General features: G+C 35.3%; 1 protein-coding gene across 1 annotated transcript in view; it reads right to left on the bottom strand.

Moving 5' to 3' along the window:
* Positions 1-18177, bottom strand: part of LOC140596724 (low-density lipoprotein receptor-related protein 1B-like) — a gene marked incomplete at its 5' end in the record, with an annotated part of 91118 nt that overhangs the window by 45076 nt on the left and 27865 nt on the right. The window lies entirely within an intron of this gene.

The raw sequence follows: 18177 nt of genomic DNA, 5'->3' as shown, positions 1-18177 counted from the left end.
GCTTAAAAAAAAAAAAAAAAAAGAAACAGAAAGGTAAGTTATATTGATAGGATGCTAGTTGCGATTCTGAATTTCAAAGTTTAAATTAACCAGGTTCCTTAGTTTCCTTCTAATAGACAATATTACTACTATTCTGAAATGCACAGAAATACTCAAGATGTCTTTGGAGGTCATTTATTGTTTCTTCTCCTTGCACCTTTTTCATCTGGAGAACAGGGTAGTATGTGGTAAGTGGGGGAATCCTACCTCTGCATCAGCTCATTGTGGTGCAAAGAAGCTTCCCTCTACACACAGCAGAACAGGGCCACTATTTCTGAACACCCGGACAAGTGAGCAAACAAGGAGATGTGTCTCTCATGGAATACCAAGAGAAAAGTGAACTGGGAAACTGATCCATCATAGGTGGGAAGTGAACAGAAGTCTAGACTATTTGTGGTTCCCCTCCTAGCTGAGAGCCTAACTTCCCAGCCAAACTTCCCTCCTCATGGAGGGAAAAACTCTATGTGGTGTGAGCCTTTTATTTGGAAAGATGTTTCTTTTCTAAAGATTTTATTTATTTACTTGACAGAGAGAGAGAACACAAGCAGGGGGAGTGGCAGAGGGAGAAGCAGGCTCCCCATGGAGCAAGGAGCCCAAATTAGGGATCCATCTCAGGACTCTGGGATCATGACCTGAGCTGTAGGCAGATGCTTAACCAACTAAGCCACCGAGGTGTCCCTGGAAAGATGTTTCTTACTGTACATTATAGATAGTTTTCTCAACTACTTGAGGAGACATCTTCAAATATTTCTATCCCTCTTGAGTGGGAATGAAAAAAATAAAGATCATGTAATAATACAATAGCCACACTATCTTTGTAATTAGACATTCTGACTCAGTCTTTTGAAGAACAGACAAGTGTATATGTATGTTTATATATGAACATATACTTTAACACATTCAGAATATTGAAATTCATAATACAATAATCTCAAGCAAAAGAACTGGTTGGATCAATCTCAGACTTTGTGTTTAGAAGCTGCAATTTCCGTTTAGCTAAGTAATTGTGAAGCAATGCTAAATGAGATTAGCTGAGATAAAAATCTCAATTTATAAACTTTAACCTGCCGTAAGACAGTTATAGTGGGTGAGGAAAATTAAAACATAATTTATAATCCTCATGTTTGTATATTTATCTAGCCCTTTATTAAATCAGACAGAAATTAAATTTATTGACAGCTTTGCTTCATATTTATGGTAATTTATTTCAAGCATTCTTATGCTTGCTCTTGCATTATGCCAAGTACCCTCATTGTGATTCAATGCTTCAGTCAATTAACATGGTTTTGGCTATATTTAAGAAAAGTAGCACTTTCAGAAGGTGAGAGACTTGAAGATCTAAAAACCAAGTCAGTGTTAGTATCTATCCATGATGGTGTCTGTTTGTTCCAGGCTTGGTGGCTATAGTGTACACATTACGAATTCTGTTTGTATTTATGAAGAATGTATGATCAGCAACTTATATGATCTTCTTGCCCCTATTCAGTGCAGAAATCTCTAAAGAATAGCTCTCATTAGTTTAGGTTGTTCAGTACCTCTTACTGACAAAGAGCTCTTTTCATTTCGCCCCCTCCAATTGCTTTAAATGTCATCCTTTCATCCTGGTTGTCCGATGGGACAGAGAAATTGGCTTATGTATCCTTCTAAGATCTTCATGTGATGTCCTTATCCATAGTGGATAATTCATCAAAATCATATAAGTGATTTATTTCCAAATGTAAATTCCAGTACTCATTCTTGTTACCACTGCCCACTCATGCCTAGATTCTAAATTCATTAATCTGAAATGGGACCCAGGTGATTCCCACGGGACTGGCTGAGGAACTAGAACTTGGGAACTGGGGAACATAAGAAATGGTGTTCTTATTAAACAAATTTCACCGATGAGTAAAGGACTACGTTGTTCAATAGTTCTAAAAGGATTGGATTTAAGTAAAATAGCTTCTTCCTTCCTTTCTTCCTACCTTCCTTCCTTCCTCCCTTCCTTCCTTCCTTCCTTCCTTCCTTCCTTCCTTCCTTTTTCCTTTTTTTTTTTTTTGAAAGACAGAGAGGGCACATGTGAGCAGGGGTGGGAGGAGCAGGGGAGAGAGAGGGAGAGAATTGTAAGTAGGTTCCATGACCAATGCAGAGCTCAATTTCATGACCCTGAGATCATAACTTGAGCTAAAATCAAGAGTCAACACTTAACCAACAGAGCCATCCAGGTGACACTAAAACAGCATATTTCTCAACTAACTTTGTGATCCTTAATTAAAATGTAATCTTTAATCCAAAATTTTGGAATTTTTTTTATTTTTTAATTTTTATTTATTTATTATTATTTTTTGGGAGTTTGTTTTTATAACCACATCACTGAGAAGACCCTAGAAAATAGAAAAAAATTGGGCTAACATTCTGATGGTTGATGATTGCACTATGTCACAGTGTAGCAAGGAACAGTTATTCCTTGCCTAGAGTGCTAAAGGGTAAAGTTAAATACTTCCCTACAATTTATTAACTATATGTAATTTTGATGCATAAATTAAATCTGCTTTAGACTAAGATTAAAAATGTGAGGATATACACAACTCAATGGTGTTCAGAGAAAAACAATTTAAGGGTACCTCGGTGGCTCATTCAGTTAAACGACGAGCTTTGGCTCAGGTCATAATCTCAAGGTTCTGATTTGAGCCCCACATTGGACTCGGAGCACAGAAGGGAATCTGCTTCTCCCTCTCTCGCTTCTTCTGCCCCTCTCCCTGCTCATGCTTTTCACTCTCTTTCAAATAAATGAATAAAATATTTTTTTAAAACATGGAAGTACAAATTAATACCTCAAAGAAATATCACTGCACTTCCACCAAATTGACAACAAATAACAGAAACTCTCATACACTACTAGTAGAAATATAAATTGGTTCAATTGATTTGGAAAACAATTAACAGTATCTACTCTATTTGAACATACCCACACCTTATGACCTAGCATTTCCACTATTAATATACATCCAAGAGGAAAGCATGCATATGTGCTCAAAAATATGTAGATAATATGCACAGCAACCTTTTTAGAAATAGTCCCAAACTGAAAATAATCCAAATGTTCATTGCAAGAAGAAAGATAAACTGTGGTTCACTCACACAGTGAACTATACATGCAAATATATGTATGTATATATACACACATTAATATCATAGATAAATAATAAAATGAAAACAGTGCAGCTTATAAGCAATAACATGGATGAATCTCACAGAAGTAAGGAGAAAAAAATCTGGAGCAAAAATATATACACTTTTTTTTATTAATATAAAATTCAAAAGGCAAAACTAATCTAGAGTTCTAGAAGTCAAAAAGGACTATCTTTGGGGAGATGAGAGGGGATAGTGATGAAGACCATCAAGGAGCATCTGAGGTACTAATAATGTTTATTCTTTACCTGCATGTTTGTTTACCCTGGTGTGTACACCTGATGATAACTTATTGAACTGTAAATTGGTGATTTTAAACTTTCCTATTTATGTTATGCTTCAACAAAAGGATTTTTCTAACCTAATGGCAAATATACTACAATTACAATATTTTAGAAATTCTAGTTAATTTGCTAACTAGGCTAAATAGGTTTTCTCTTTATAGACACTTCTATTAAAAGGAATTCATGGTCTACTTTCACTGCTTTAAAGAAAATTCTCTACCCTTTAATGCTTTCAGTATTTTTTTCCTAGGATGTCAGAGGCACATTATTCAATGCAGTTGATTGGCCTCATGGCATAAAATGGAATCCAAAGAATGTAAAAGAAATGTTTGCTTAAGATAAAATTGTGAAATAGGCAGATATTAGAATTTGCACTTTAACAAATAATTCTAAATTGCATGCCGTTAAGCCATGCCACTTTTTTCCTTCTAAAAAAGGCAGAAATCATTTTAGACTCAGAACTCTTTCTCTACAGATATTCAAATGGAAGACATTTCATTTTCCCCAGTTCACATGCTTCACACTTGACGCTATGTTGAATTTCAGAGACAGAGAGCTGCTCACTATACTCTGACCCTGCCAGAGTTGCTTCCCAGTGCCTTTCTTTGAAAATGTTCTGACTGTCTCCTACTATTAGGCCTCAGATGTGGAGCATGCAGAAGTTGCTTGACTTATATGTTCAACTGGATTGTTTTCTGCACCACTATTAGGATTCTAGGACCCAATACTTTGCATGCATATTCTCTCCCTCTCCACCCCACCCCCCATTCATCTCTCTCTCTGTCTCTCTCCCTCTATGTCTCTGTCTTAAAGATTTCTTAATCCTAACTCCAGGATTCCTGAACACATGAGAAAGTAACCTTCTTTAATAGGAGACTTTGTCATCTGCTATTTTAACTACCATGTAAGCATTGGATACTTATAAATTGGAAAGCAAAATAATTCCTTCAAGTGTTCTCTGTTATTTCAGTTTTAATCATGATACATATTACATGTAAGTCCAGGAAAAAAATTGGTACAACTGATAGTGCTATTTATAAAATGGATAATTCAACCAAAGTTCACATTCTCTCCAATTGTCTCAATATCAGGACAACAATGTACAATAAGTCATTGGAGAGTGGCCTCATTTCTCTCTCATTCTCTTCTCAGCTCTAACCCACCTTGAATTGCAAGCATCTCTATGCAAAACATGTATAAATATATGCAATATTTTTCCCAGTGTCACTTCTCTATATACTCCCAAATAATCACTACATTCATATTTAAATTCTAGGTCTCTCTTCAGCTATTTAATCTAATTAAAAGAATACTTCATTAGCACTTCCTAATCCAGCAGAAATTTAGCAAAGTATGAAGTAGAATGGTATATAAGGAGACTCCTTTGGTATGCAACTGCTCCCTTTGGTTCTAAGGATTCCACCCTGACCAAATAAGCTCTGAAGTGGACAGAAAAGTTTAGCGCTCATTGAAAGAATACTTATCAGCCAGAGCCCTAAAAAATAGTTATCCTGTAAGAGCTTACCACTTTAAAGCACTAAAAACACTTAAAAACATTTTGAAAGTAATCTTTGTATAAGACAAAGATTTTTCTAAGTAAAATATGTGACTATATTTTTCTTAAAGATCATATTTCTAGATAATCTCTATACCTAACATGGAGCTTGAACATAGAACCCTGAGATCAAGAGTCACATACTCTACCTACAGAGCCAGCCAGGCACCCCATAATATATCAATACTTTTAAGTGACTCCTGTAACACTATGATTCTTAATTATTTCTCTGAATTTACCTTTGCAGAAGTTTATAGTGTTCCACTTTTTGTTTTTTCATATTCAGCTTTGATTAAGTGACATGTTACTGAAAAAAAAAACTTAATAATTCCTCCCAAAGAAAACAGAGTTAGGGATGTTTGTGGTTGGTTAACACCAAGGTGTGTAGCAAAAGGACTGTCTTCTAATTTCTAACACACAGACATAGACACAGATTCAGAGACACACAACCCAATAACCCTTTTTTTTTTTCCAGATTTTAAATTTGGCTTAATAGTTATTGGAACTGAAAGTTTTAAAAATGTGGTAGACTAAAAGAAGACAAATTAAAAGAAAACATAAGTGATAGGACACTTTTTGTTGTAGGGCATGGAAAGGGGAAGGGATTGGATGTCAAAGATTTGAAAGAGTCTAACCAGATCAACCAGTAACCATTCAGAAAGAATACTTAGAATTTATGGAAAGTAAAGCTGGTAAAACAATATGGTGATCCTGTTTTGAACAACATGAGTAATTTAACCATGACAATAAATGGAAATGGTGAATCCATAGTTGGTTATTTGCTGAGGAACACGCATCTGCCTAATTATATACTGGGAGCTGTAGGGAGAGGACAGAAATATGAGAAAGGCCACCAGCTCTCAGAGAGCTGACAACCCAGTTGAAAGTTTAAGACAAGAAGGAAAAAGAACCAAAACTGATCCAAAAAATATCCACTGTGGCAAGAGCCTATAAATATTATTACCAACAAAATCTTCCTTCTTATGAAACATTCCATCCCCTAAGTTTTAAGCATTTTACTGACCTGAATGGCATAACAATCACGATGTTTCACATATGATAAGAAGGAGCAATAATGAAATGTAATTAATCTGTGCTAAGAAAGTAGGGATTACCATGAAATTATATAATAACACTTTATATTCACAATATAAAAATTGTTATAACCTTTGTAGGGTAATTACACTAAGAACTGCATAGTAGCACTACACACAATCATGTAATCTAAAGGACAACGATGGATATATAATTACAGAGCATTCATATGGTAATTAAGTGCATAGTAACTGGAGAATAAGTGAATGGCTATTTTCTGCAATGGAAATAAAGTAATTTTCAAGGGATACCATTATTGCACTCTTTATCTCTTTCTCTATTTTTCCTTTTCAAGAAACCAGAAATATAAGGAAATACTTCTTCCTTTAATCATTTTTAGAGAATCCTTTTTTTTTTTAAGATTTTTTATTTATTTAAAGATTTATTTTATTTTATTTATTCGTGACAGAGGGGGTGGGGGGAGGGAGAGAGGCAAAGACACAGGCAGAGGGAGAAGCAGGCTCCACACAGGAAGCCCGATGTGGGACTAGATCCCGGGGCTCCAGGATCACACCCTGGGCTGAAGGCAGGCGCTAAATCACTGAGCCACCCAGGGATCCCCATTTTTAGAGAATCTTAATAGACTCCATAAAATATGGGCTGTATGGCTGTATATATACAGGTTTATGAATATTCATGGGAGCCAGATGTCTATAAAATCTCTAGCTGCATTTACTTCTTTCCCAAATATCTCTTTCTATTGAAAAGTAATTGCCAAGACTATTTAGCTATTAACTCATATTTGCAACTGTGCTATTCACTCACATTGTAATAGTTAGTGAAGTGTGACATTTATTTAAAAAGAATAAAACCAAACTAAAATAAAACCACCTAAGCAGGAGCTGAAGATATTCAGTAAGAATAATGCAGAAACTGGAGAGTCTTTAATGGGTAATACAGATGGTCATACAGAGGAGACTAAATTATACAATTCTATGTATATACAGCAGTTGTTCTACTGACTGAATTTTGACCCCGTTTTAAAAAATAAGTTACGTGAATTGGCATGAAGATTCATAATTTAAGTAAGCATTTGCTAATTTAGGACTACACACGACAACAACAATAACCAACCAGAAGTAGGATTGTATTACTTTCACAAAGACGACTACGGAGAATTCTCCACAGTGCATATCCCCAGGCATTCTATAGCTGAGCTCCAGTCTCAGTGCGATTCATACTCCACCTTCCCTGATACCTAATTGTGTCCCAGGAGCAGTAGGTTCTATGAATTTTGCTAATATCCTCCCTACTGGGAGGTTTACGGCAGCTTCCATGTAGGTCTAAAATGTGGAAGACAGCCAACGACGGTATTTTATAAACTTTTGAATACACTTGCTAGGGTTACGTGTATAAGAAAGAGAAGGAAATAAAACCATTGCCTAGAATAGGAAGGATTTGGAGGTTAAATTCAGTTGTTACTCTGGCTAACAATGTGACCTCATCTGAGTTGACTAATTTATCCAATGTACCCATTGATCATCTTTGAACAGAGGCAGCATTACATGCCTAAGATTCAATCATGAGTCCCTCCTCCCCCACTTGCCCCCAACAGTGCCCTTCATATCATCAAGGGCAAGTAGGGCCATTTTCCATAATGGAAATGATGATCACGATGATAATAAATACTCGATTTTAGCTGTCTTCTTCACGCCAGGCTCTTCTGTTGGTTATAGTCTCATGCATTATACCATATTGTTCTCATTTTATAGGTGAGTAAACTGAGGCACAAGAAAATTAAACACCTCACCAAAGGTCACACAACAGTAAGTGGGAGAACAGAATTCAAACCCAAACAAGCCTAACTCTGGAGAATTAACTTTTATTCTTCTTGTAAGTCATACATTTATTCATCAAAATAAAACAAACCTCTAGAAAGTAATTTTAAATATCTTTGGTGGTCTCCTTCCTTTCTGTGTATCTTAAATATGCCCCCATCTATGTAGGTACCGAGGGTCTCACTACCAGCCAAAGTGTTAAAGGACCCTGTAGATCAAAAGCAGCATGCTCAGGAAAGCTTACTGGATGCCACCACAATCTGCAATATCAGAGCCCAGAAACTCAAGCTGGATTCCCACACCTCATCCAAACATTCCCATTTCACATGTCGTTTTCAGCCTCACATCCCAACCCAGATTGAATATTTGCCTCTCTCGCCACTGATAACTGGTTTACAGTCCTAGATTCCCTTATTTGGAGGAAACTTCTAGCTATCCATGGTGGTATCTTCATTATCAAGCAGGATAATGCTTGATAATGAGTCCCTCCACACAAATAAGTAATATTTGTAAAAAAACAGCCAATAAATCACAAAGTGAGGCATGTCTGGAGTGTTACCATTTACTGACATCTCATTTAGGATGAAAACATCTAGAAGGATTCTGGAAAAGCTTCCTAAATATGTTGACAAGACTGATTGTGGCCTTTCTGTCTCTGGGGTCAGTTTTTCATCTAGCATAGTTTAGGAGGCAGAAGATATAAAGTAACTTGTATAAATTTGCTTAGAGTTTTATGATTGTTGTCTTTGAAGGCTTATATAAGGAAATGGAAAAACAAATTTAAGAAATGTTAAAATTATCTTTTTTTTACAGTCCTCAAATGTTTTACACGACCTAAGATATTTTAATAATTAAACTTATTGCATAGTCTAAATATATCTTCCAGTTTCAGAGCTGAGTTTAATAAAGTAGGAAAACATTGAATCCAGGTATGCCAATTAAATATTCACTAGGGAAAAAATGTGTGCAAAACTCTGATTAGAGCTGATAAATTTTCATCAGGAAAGCATGTCTAGGAAAATTAGCATTTTCTAATATATTACTAAAAATAGAAACATATCCCAAATATTTCTATAGAGAACACTGAAAAATCCAAAAGAATGAAATCCATTCTAAGCAAACAGTGCTATCTCTGAGTATCCAGGTAAAAGGAAAATGTAAAATTCAGAAAGCCAAGTTATCAAAATGTTGATTTAGGTACAACATATGGGGTGAGATTTTGAAAGTACCAGCATTAAATCTCTCGCAGATTGCTGTTTCAAAATGTGTATTAACAATGATAGCATCGATCATTTTAGTAATAGTCAAAAATTAACTCATAAAACTATCATGGCAATATTTTTTTTTCAAATATTAGAGAAACCTGTATAACTTTTGTTTATAATCATATTCTGGGTTGAGTGGTCTGCTATTTTTAAAGCAATTCAGCCATAAAAGGTTTTAGCAAGTAATTATTTCTGGGTTGAGTGTTCTTCTATTTTTAAAGGAATACAGCTATAAAAGGTTTTAGCAAGTAACTATTTATAAAGTGGTAGAGAATCATTTGAGACTTGAAAGTGAGCTGACTTGCAGATGACAGCTAAATATGATTTTATAAGATGATGCTAACTGAAAACCAAATAAGTGAATAAGCAGAAGATGGCTTAAAAAATCATGAGAATGAAGCAGGCTCATACAAGGTGGTACCTCCGTGACCATAATCAAGTCATTTCCCATATTTATTCCCTAATTTCTCTGTCAGGTCTTGGAATATGTATTAAGGTTTAATTAATTTCAACCTACTAAGATGTGTCAACATCTACAGTGTTAATATCTGTTGGATTAATATTGCTCATGCCCTCAGAATGCTCATACTTTGATAGAACCCTCAAGGCTAACATGGTTGAAAAAAAAAACAAGATCAATAAAAAATTTTACCGAATCGGAACATGGAAATATTTTTTTAACTTTATTTACTTATTTTTAAAAAGATTTTATTTAATTGAGAGGGAGAGAGTGAGTATGAGTGGGGTTGGGGAGAGGGAGAAGCAGGCTCTCTGCTGAGCAGGGAGCTGGACAAGGGGCTGGATCCCAAGACTCTGAGATCATGAGCTGAGCCAAAGGCAGACGCTTAACTGACTGAGCCACCCAGGAGCCCCAGAAGTAGGTTTTTAAAGACAATTCAGATCACAAAGTAATAATTCATTTTTAGAAGACTGGAAAGAATCTCATGGAGAGATGATGGGAAGTGAAGAATGCTGGATGGGAGGTAATCATGGAAAAGCTCCTCAGATGGAATTACCATTAACAAAGCTACTGTCCTCATGCTGTAGCCTAAATAGAGGGCAGGGAATATCCCACATCATCACACTGGGAGGAGATGAGGCCATCCTAGAAAGATTATGCAGTTCTTTGTGTATAATTCTCTCTCTTCACCCTTTCACACTTCCATCCTATTTCCTTCCTTCTTCCAAGCTACTCACTTCAAATGTAAATGTCAAAGTAAGGATTTCTGATATCCTTAAATGTGACCTCCTTTCTAGTTTTCCTTTAATACGTTACTTTGCAGAATATATATCTGTATCTCCATATATCAATGTACTGCTATCAGTATAGATATAAATAGAGAGAGGTTTCAACACTAGTGTGATAGCAAGAAGAAAAATAATGGATTATATAGAAGTGATTACTATTTAATCAGAGTTCACTAAAACAGTGAGAAAGTCACCTTGAAAAGGCCTCCGGCAGAGTAATATGTAGCACGCTACAAAAAGATTTTTACTGGTCAAATGTGCAGTTTTCCTATAAGTCAGATATGCAGGAATTAAACAGATTATTGATATATAATAACCAGCCTTCCACTTTACTAAGACTTATAATAATTCCAAGACTATACAAAATCATTTTAATTTTATTAGTAGTAGCATTTAAATTTTAACATAATTAGAAGTATGCATTGAATTGCTATATTTAGTCAGTAAAGTGATTTTTTTTCAGTAAAGTGATTTAATCCAAGATCCTTTTTATTTAGAAAAACTATTGTTCTTTGAAAACATCCTTAAGGGGGTGAGATAAAGTCATTACTCTTTTATACACACAGAGAACTGAAAGATACTGTAGCAAGAAACTTTCGATATCATAACTAGTATGTTTTTTTCCATAATAGGCTCTTTTCTCCATTCAGAAAGTAGGTAGGTTCTTAATTTACCTTGCTTTTTTTTTTTTCATCATCTCATTCCTCACTGCCTGACATCTAACATGTTTGTGTATTATTTATAAATGCTAAAGTACCGTGAAAGCAGTTTTCAGTTTATTCATGACTAAATCCCAAGCTTCAGTGGCCGGCATGCAATCAGATGTTGTCATTATTTGTTGAATTAATGGCTGGCCACTGGAAAGCAGGGCACTTCAGAAGTCAGAGAACAAGAGCAATACGGCTGATTTTTTTAGTTTTAAAACCCCTCGGGCAGTTATATATGTAAGTATGGCATCAGTCAACCACTCCTGCAACTAACTGAAGTTTGCCAGGAGGTGTCTGTGTGGGTGGGGGAGAAGGTGGGAGATGGAAGAGGAGAATCAGATGGCGAGCAGAGACGGATGTCATCAAGTCCCAGTAAACGGGCCCTGGAAATTCGGTCCTTGTATTAAACATACACTCAGCTGCTGCATCAGTAAGCCAATACTAGACACCCTAGGCTGCCGTGTGAATGAAGGCTACGACCCACCAAATTCACAGAAATGGGGCATTCTACAGAATTAGACTGAACTTTTCAGTTTCTAATAGGTTTACGGTCATGGTCATAGTCTAATCTGTGTGTGGAAGTATACCTTTATAAGAGATGAGTTTTTTTTCAGTGGTTTGATTTACTTATTTTCATGTGACTCGTGTTCATAAATGTCATAAAACTAATAAATCTCTTCAATGTAGTGGCCTGCTTATCTAAGCGAATTGGAATAAATTTATTTTTATTATTATCCAATATCTATAACTTAAATATATATAATCTTTAAATATATAACATATTTTAATTCCTTTTTATAAATGATAGGTACTCAAAATATCTATAAAAATGAAAAAAGTTAAAAGCATTTGATTTAAAAATTTACAGAGGATTTCTCTTGTAAATTATCTCACTTGAAGCTTCCAACTCTGAGAAGCAGATGAAGTTCTATTATCATTATTTATTTTACAAATCATGTGTCAGCTATGATGATGAAAATAATTTTAAGTCTAAAGTTGTAGAATACTATTTGTTTGCCCACAAATTTCTACTCTACATAGTTTTAAATGATCTAAAAAATGTTTTAATTCCATACCATCACCTCTAACACTCAGTATTTCTTCCTTACATTTGGATTCTAGCTTGACAGATTCCAGAAGAATGAACTTAGAGAGTATGTTCAGCGAGGTTCCAGAAACCCACAGAAATTACACTACCTTTGATGAATTTGTTCTGTTTGGGCAAGAGATTATTAAAAGGATCAGAAGCCCACACTACCATCCAATGTAATAAGAGATCTGGAGTTGAAAAGTTCTAGCTTACTTCTAGTTATTCATGGTCTGGAAGATACCATGGAAGGGACCTGAGTTCTTGGACTCAGATAATAATTGATGGAGTTAAATAAAGTATCATGCATTAGATGGTCTTGCACCAATTTATCTGCTTCTGCCTCTATGTTGATTTATATTTACTTATTTTTTATATCAATTTTGAATCATTTTATTTTCAAGATTATCAGATTATGACAAGATTTCAGATTATCACAATATAGATTTTTCCATTTATCAGAAGTAATAACTAAAGTGCAAATTATTTCATCAAATTGAAAATTAAATCATCTCCTTACCATGGATTTAGTCATGGATCTTTAAGAGGAGAATGCAAATCTAAAAATTCAAATTCAGATACTTGACCTTTGGATTAATCTTCTAGTACTATTTCAAACCAAGTGACTTTCTATTTCTCAAAGTGTCTTATACTTAAGATATATCTGGTTCTCTAGTGGCAACCGTCAATAAATGTGGTTTCTTTATCCCTAATAGTTAATCTTCATATAATTGAACACATATGGTAAAAAATTATTTGCTGTGATGCCTGGGTGGCTCAGCAGTTAAGCATCTGCCTTCAGCTCAGGGTGTGTGATCCTGGAGTCGTGGGATTGAGTCCCACGTTGGGCTCTATGCACAGAGCCTGCTTCTCCCTCTGCTTGTGTCTCTGCCTCTTTCTCGGTATCTCTCATGAATAAATAAATAAAACCTTAAAAAATTATTTGCTATCTCCTTTCTATTTAACCATTGCTTTTTTTAAAAAAGATTTTGTTTATTCATGAGAGAGAGAGAGAGGGGCAGAGACACAGGCAGAGGAAGAAGCAGGCCCCATGCAGGGAGCCTGATGTAGGACTTGATCCCAGGACCCCAGGATCACGCCCTGGGCCGAAGGCAGGTGCTAAACCACTGAGCCACCCAGGGATCCCAACCTTTGCTCTTTTTAGCGTTATTTCATCTGTTGGGAAACAATGGAATTTAAAATATATTCATTCTTTTGAAATCAAACATTTTTGCATCCATGAGAATAAAATTGAACAAATAAATACTATTATTATTATTATTTTTAAAGATTTTATTTGTTTATTATCGAGAGACAGAGACAGAGACAGAGAGAAAGAGGCAGAGACATAGGCAGAGGGAGGAGCAGGCTCCATGCGGGGACCCTGACGTGGGACTCGATCCCGGGCCTCCAGGATCATGCCCTGGGCCCAAGGCAGGCATTAAACCACTGAGCCACCTGGGCTGCCCAATAAATACTATTATTAATGCACTGTTTTGATGTAAGGAAAGATCTGCTCTTCTTCATCTGATGATTTATAAAATCATAGGGTAAATTATAAGTCTTCCTACCTTTCTTTGCTCTTTTACACTCTGGGATTCAAAAGCTCTAAGTTTAAGATTTAGGAATTTTTAGGGGGCACCTGGGTGGCTCTGTTGGTTAAGTGTCTGCCTTTGGCTCATGTCATGATGCCAGAGTCCTGGGGTTGAGGCACTGCTCAGCAGGGAGCTGGTCTCCCCCTCTCCATCTGCCCCTCCTCCCCCATGCTGTACTCATTCTCTCTCAAATAAACAAATAAAATCTTTAAAAAAAAATCAGTTTTTTTTTTAATCTTGAAAATCAATGACGGCATCCTGATACTCTTGCCATTTTTATCGATAATCAGGATGAATACAAATTTTTTTCTAGCACAATATTTACTATCAAAAGAGATATATCTATTGCATAAAATAGAGTAATAATACCAGTTCATAGTGAAAAAATCTTTAATAGTGAAAAACGTACATTATCAATTAAATATAAGATAGGAATCTTAATTTTTTTCATTTAAAAGATTTAAAGGTTCCTGACTCATGATGTTTTTTCAAAACATGTCAGTTGACATTCCAAATCCGATAAAAAGAATGTGTTTTAAAATTACTCTTAAATTTATATTTAAATTAATTGTTTCAAAAGTAATGTTATAGATGCATTTAACTGGAAATAGTTTACTTGGTTTGACAAGTAAATATTTTTGTTCAATCTGTGTCTCTGTGCATGATTTGTGTAATATGCTATTTTCAAATACACAATTCTATTTCTAGATAATTATTTATGAATCCATTCAGTTTACTAAACATCAAGTACAGCAGAATTACAATCATGGATGACTTCTATTCATGAAAAACCTGCCTTTCTCCTCCTCTTTCTTGTCCTTTCCTGACCTTTCCTGTACTGTCCTGTCCTTTCCTGGGCTTTCCTGTACTGTCCTGTACTGTCCTGTCCTTTCCTGTCCTGTCCTTTCCTGTCCTTTCCTGTACTTTCCTGTACTGTCCTGTCCTTTCCTGGGCTTTCAACTGTGCATGTTCAGTTTATTTCAATACAAATTCCTCTTTACTTGTGTGGCAAGTTATTTTCAACCTTTAAAAAAGCAGTTTTAAGGCTGCTTTTCATTACCTTCACATTATTTTGTATACTCATTCTCCCTTAAGTTGGAAAAAGAAGGGTAAATACTTGTCGGTGGCCCTAATATGGTATAAAAGTAGAAGATTAAACCAGCTAAACTTGGCATGATTACTGGATGAAATGCTGTTTGAAGAATATTGTGAGATTAGAGTTTTCTCAAAATCAAATGAAGCTGGCATGGAAAAAAGTTACTGCTATGATGCCAGATAAAGTAATTAAGCATTTTTAAAGATTTTTTCCCCAATAATAATTACTGAAATTATTAAACATAATTACTAATATTCTAAGCATAAGTTATGTGACGTAGAAATAAAAGCTTATCTTTTATAAACTTTTGTTGGAATTTGAAACAATTGCATAAAAAATAATGGTATGCTTCTAAATAGGTTGGAATAAAGTCCATTTCTAATCTTTGGCCCTTTTTGAAAATGTAAGTCTAAGTTGCAGCTTTGTCTGGCTTTTAATCTGCAAAGATATGTCACTGATTTTTCTATTCTCCAAAAATTATGAGGACACGTATCTTCAAAGAGCTTTTATAATGATATATCCCTAGTGCCTAGAACAGTAAGTGTTCACATATATCAGTTGAATACATTAATTTTAATAATCAGAATATGTACTTTGACTCACATATGACATATTCTCCCCTTGGGGGAAAAATGCCTATTTCCAATAAACTCTTTATATAAAGGCATTTCCCCCTAAATCTTTTACCTCTTATTATTTTATATTTCCAAATAATAGTATATAATATTATAGTAAAAAATCTGTTTGTAATAATTCTAGTTTTATACTAGATCAAAACTATCATCAATATTTCTTTTTTTAATATTTCTATAATGCTGACAATTTCATCTAAACCACCTAGAGTAAGATAATAAAATGGTTACATTACCTTACCCTTAGCATATCATTCTCCACGTAGTCATGTGAGAAAAGAAATGTATTTATTTTTCTTTACGCACATTAATTCAAACTTAATTCTATTTTTAGACTATTTTTCTTTTCTCCAAACTGAAAATAGAAGCACAAAATTCCTCATAGAATGTAAGACTTAATGAGCTGCTGAGTACAAGTATCCCAGAACTCTTTTAAGTGGTATCTTATTAGAGCACAGACAAAAGAAAAAAAAAAAAAAAAGAAAAAGAAAAAAAAAAGGCATAGCTGGGTGGAAACAAGACTTTCCTACTTTGTTTACATTCTCTCACATACCTAATACCTTCTCCTAAATCCAGGCACTGAGTTAAGCACCCCCAAGATTGATGAGGTATGCAAAACATCATGGCCTGCTTCATATTCTAGGGTAGTAGAAAGTCGAGAACACGAATGATGATATAAACACAATGTGAAAATGCCAAAGAGAAGTGCTGGATGTCCTAGGGCAAAGGCAGTTTAAGAAGACAAAGTGGGAGGATTAGAGAGGTTTAGCAGATGTTAAGGAGGCCACGTGTAAAGACAAAGAGGTATGAACAATTCAAAGGGGCACATTTTAGAGAAAACAGATTTTCATGGCTGGAAAAAAAAGATACATAGTGAATGTGTTGTAGTAATCTGAGCAAAAAGCCTGAATAAAAGCAATACTAGTCTTCTCATGTAGAGAAAAAGATTAGAGGACTCTCAGTAGCCAGAGCTCCAAATTACTCTGTCACTCTAGGTGCGAATGCTCTAAGAATCTTGAAAGAGCTAGTTCTGATAATTTCACTTTTCTTTTAGAAAAATATTTTATTTATTTATTCATGAGAACACACACACACACACACACACACACAGAGGCAGAGACACAGGCAGAGGGAGAAACAGGCTCCATGCAGGGAGCCTGAGGTGGGACTTGATCCCAGGTCTCCAGGATCACGGCCTGGGCTGAAGGCAGGTGCTAAACCGCTGAACCACCTGGGCTGCCCTAATAATTTCACTTTTTAACTCATGATCCTTCTTAGGGTTCTAGGCTCAGTTCTAATTGTCCTTCATACTAACGGGGACCACTGAAAACATTTTATTCTATTTTCCTGGTCATTATTAAAACCCTTTAGTCTCTTCTGCTTGGGCCTGATATAGGCTTAATTAACTCAAGATTAAAATTCTTACTAAAACCTCTTTTCAATGGAGTCGAAACTGGCAACCATCAGGTTGAACCAGTGCATGTCTTGAAGCTTTGAATGTTCCCATGGTGAGCCTAAAAAGATGCAGCAAAATGGGCAAGATATCAAATGACAGGAAAATACACCAGGAGAAGCTGCTCTTGGAGTCAGACCCACGAGGCTATATAATGCAGCTCCTATTTTCTCTAGTAGAACAGATTAGCAAGAATAGCTTAATCTCACTTTGGCAATTGTAAAATTGGACAAATAATACTTCACAGGGTTGTGTATTTGGTAAAACATTATATGTTCAGATAAATAATGTTTAACAGCATATTTCTCTGTGACCAAGACATTATACATTTTTAGTGACTTGTCATTTCCCTTGCCAACCCTCCCCTGGGAACATCAAATGGAAACAGAAAAGATCAACTTCAAAAGGCTTTCCCTTCTAGGTTTTTTTTTTTTTTTTCCTTCTAGGCTTTTGCAAGTTCTGTTCCAATCACTGCTTCTCTTCATCTGGTTAGCTGCTTCTTTTTTCTGGTCTCAGCTTACATGTCACTTCCTTCAAGAAATCGTTCCTATCCACTAAATTCTGTGTTCTTTCCTGGGTTCTGCAAACCACTGTATTTCATTAATTGTCTTATGATATATTTTGTATCTTTTTCAGAATCACGTTAGATTGTAAACCCTTTGAGGGTGAGAAATATCTCTGATATTGCTGTTTTCTCAGTGCCTAATAGTGACAGGCCCTTGTAAATCCCAAATATGTTTATTGACAAATTGACTAATGAAACAAAATTGCTCTAGTAAGCAAATGGTAAAAATGATCCCACCATGTCTTCAAATACGGTAGACATATATCTATATTCATAACTTTTATAATTACTTGATAGACTATGGTTCTAATACCAGTTACAATAGATAAAATGTCTGGGCTACTGTCAGGTACTCCTTATGTCATAAACTTGAGATATTACTTAATGTCTGTATTTATTGCAGCCAGTGGGAATAAACCATTCAGGTGTATTTCTAATAAACAAAGTTCTAAATGAAATTATAATGGTTCTCCAAGCAGATTACTAGAGAACTTTATGTTTTTTTTTTATTTTTTAAGATCTTATTTATTTATTCATGAGAGACACAGAGAGAGAGGCAGAGGCATAGGCAGAGGGAGAAGCAGGATCCATGGAGGGAGGCTGATGT

Source organism: Vulpes vulpes, unplaced genomic scaffold (genome assembly GCF_048418805.1).
Source record: "Vulpes vulpes isolate BD-2025 unplaced genomic scaffold, VulVul3 Bu000000637, whole genome shotgun sequence".
In the NCBI taxonomy this organism is placed as follows: Eukaryota; Metazoa; Chordata; class Mammalia; order Carnivora; family Canidae; genus Vulpes; species Vulpes vulpes.
This window is presented reverse-complemented; position numbering and strand designations above follow the sequence as displayed.